A 3,457-nucleotide genomic window follows, 5' to 3' on the forward strand; every position below is an offset into this window, starting at 1 on the left:
TCTTGAACAAAGGCTCATGACTTATTTCCAAAAGAATGCTTATAATGATGAATTGGTTGTGCAATAGAAGGGGCCAAAGGAGAACCCATACCTTCCGAGCTTGACCTTGGGGACTTTTGTCCTATTAAATTTAGCCCTTTTGATTACTTTTGCTTGCCACAAAGAAAGCTTGCTGCTGAACGTAGGGAATATGAGATGAGTTTTCGTGATTTACCCTACTATCATTATGTCAATACCTAGATCTATCCTTGCCTTTATGACTAGCTAGGGGCGTTAAAAGATAGTGCTTGTTGGGAGGCAACCCAATTTTATTTTAATTTTTTTTGCTTTTTGTCTCTGTTTAGGAATAAATCTTTGATCTAGCCTCTGGTTAGATTTGTTTTTGTGTTTTAGTTAGTCTTTGTGCCAAGTAGAACCAATAGGATCTTCTTGGGTGATAATTGTTTGATCTTGCTGAAAAAGACAGAAACTTTGCGTTCACGAATATAATTGTTTAAGCTCACCAGAACGTGATAAAATACCAATTCTTTTTGCCATAGATCCGTACGCAAACTGTCCAGGTTGTCCTAGTCTTTCAGGATTTTTGGAGTTCCAGAAGTTTTCGAACAAATCTGATTACTACAGTCTGTTCTGTTTTTGACAGATTCTGTTTTTCGTATGTTGTTTGCTTATTTTGATGAATCTATGGCTAGTAATGGAGTTTATAAACCATAGATAAGTTGGAATACAGTAGGTTTAACACCAATATAAATAAATAATGAGTTCATTACAGTACTTTAAAGTGATGGTTTGTTTTATTTCGCTAACGGAGCTCATGAGATTTTCTGTTAAGTTTTGTGTTGTGAAGTTTTCAAGTTTTAGGTAAAGATTTGATGGATTATGGAACAAGGAGTGGCAAGAGCCTAAGCTTGGGGATGCCCAAGGCACCCCAAGATAAATCCAAGGACACCAAAAAGCCAAAGCTTGGGGATGCCCCGGAAGGCATCCCCTCTTTTGTCTTCGTCCATCGGTAACTTTACTTGGAGCTATATTTTTATTCACCACATAATATGTGTTTTGCTTGGAGCGTCTTGTATGATTCGAGTCTTTACTTTTTAGTTTACCACAATCATCCTTGCTGTACACACCTTTTGAGAGAGACGCACATTAATCGGATTTATTAGAATACTCTTTATGCCTCACTTATATCTTTTGAGTTAAACAATTTTGCTCTAGTGCTTCACTTATATCTTTTAGAGCACGGCGGTGGTTCTATTTTATAGAAATTATTGATCTCTCATGCTTCACTTATATTATTTTGAGAGTCCTCTAGAACAACATGGTAATTTGCTTTGGTTATAAAATTAGTCCTAATATGATAGGCATCCAAGATAAAAACTTTAAAGTGCATTGAATACTAAGAGAAGTTTGAAACTTGATGATTGTTTTGAGATATGGAGGTAGTGATATTAAAGTTGTGCTAGTTGAGTAGTTGTGAATTTGAGAAATACTTGGGTTGAAGTTTGCAAGTCTCGTATCATGCACATATGGTGAACGTTGTGTAACAAATTTGAAACATGAGGTGTTCTTTGATTGTCATCCTTATGAGTGGCGGTCGGGGACGAGCGATGGTCTTTTCCTACCAATCTATCCCCCTAGGAGCATGCGCGTAATGCTTGGTTTTTGATGACTTGTAGATTTTTGTAATAAGTATATGAGTTATTTATGACTAATGTTGAGTCCATGGATTATACACACTCTCAACCTTCCACCATTGCTAGCCTCTTCGGTACCGTGCATTGCCCTTTCTCACCTTGAGAGTTGGTGCAAACTTCGCCGGTGCATCCAAACCCCGTGATACGATACGCTCTATCACACATAAACCTCCTTATATCTTCCTCAAAATAGCCACCATACCTATCTATTATGGCATTTCCATAGCCATTCCGAGATATATTGCCATGCAACTTTCCACCGTTCTGTTTATTATGACACGCTTCATCATTGTCATATTGCCTTGCATGATCATGTAGTTGACATCGTATTCGTGTCAAAGCCACCATGCATATTATTTCATACATGTCACTCTTGATTCATTGCCCATCCCGGTACACCGCCGGAGGCATTCATATAGAGCCATATTTTGTTCTAGTATCAAGTTGTAATCATTGAGTTGTAAATAAATAGAGGTGTGATGATCATTATCAATAGAGCATTGTCCCCAAATAAAAAAAGGTCCAATATATATATATATAAAGGGATAATGCTACTATCCTTTTTCCACACTTGTGCTTCAAAGTAGCACCATGTTCTTTATGATAGAGAGTCTCTTGTTTTGTTACTTTCATATACTAGTGGGAATTTTTCATTATAGAACTTGGCTTGTATATTCCAACAATGGGCTTCCTCAAATGCCCTAGGTCTTCGTGAGCAAGCAAGTTGGATGCACACCCACTTAGTTTCAGTTTGAGCTTTCATACATTTATAGCTCTAGTGCATCTATTGCATGGCAATCCCTACTCCTTGCATTGACATCAATTGATGGGCATCTCCCTAGCCCATTGATTAGCCGCATCAATGTGAGACTTTCTCCTTTTTTGTCTTCTCCACACAACCCCCATCATTATATTCTATTCCACCCATAGTGTTATATCCATGGCTCACGCTCATGTGTTGCGTGAAAGTTGAAAAAAGTTTGAGATTACTAAAGTATGAAACAATTGCTTGGCTTGTCATCGGGGTTGTGCAAGATAAGAGCATCTTGTGTGACGAAAATGAAGCATGGCCAAACTATATGATTTTGTAGGGATGAGCTTTCTTTGGCTATGTTATTTTGAGAAGACATAATTGCTTGGTTAGTATGCTCGAAGTATTATTATCTTTATGTCAATATTAAACTTTTATCTTGAATCTTTCGGATCTGAACATTCATGCCACAATAAAGGAAATTACATTGAGAATTATGCTAAGTAGCATTCCACATCAAAAATTCTGTTTTTATCATTTACCTACTTGAGGACGAGCAGGAATTAAGCTTGGGGATGCTTGATACGTCTCCAACATATCTATAATTTTTTATTGCTCCATGCTATTATATATTCTGTTTTGGATGTTTAAAGGGCTTTATTATACACTTCTATTTTATTTTTGGGACTAACCTATTAACCCAAGGCCCAGTGCAAATTGCTGGTTTTTTTTTTGCCTATTTCAGTGTTTCGCAGAAAAGGAATATCAAATGGAGTCCAAACGGAATGAAACCTTCGGGAGCGTGATTTTTGGAACAAACGTGATCCAGAGGACTTGGAGTGGACGTCAAGCAATCAACGAGGAGGCCACGAGGCAAGGGGCGCGCCTACCCCCCTGGGCGCGCCCTCCACCCTCGTGGGCCCCTCGTGGCTCCACCGACCTACTTCTTCCTCCTATATATACCTATGTACCCCGAAACACCATAGTCTCTCTGATGATGTGTGAGTAGTTT

This window comes from Triticum aestivum, chromosome 6D (genome assembly GCF_018294505.1).
Source record: "Triticum aestivum cultivar Chinese Spring chromosome 6D, IWGSC CS RefSeq v2.1, whole genome shotgun sequence".
Lineage (NCBI taxonomy): Eukaryota > Viridiplantae > Streptophyta > Magnoliopsida > Poales > Poaceae > Triticum > Triticum aestivum.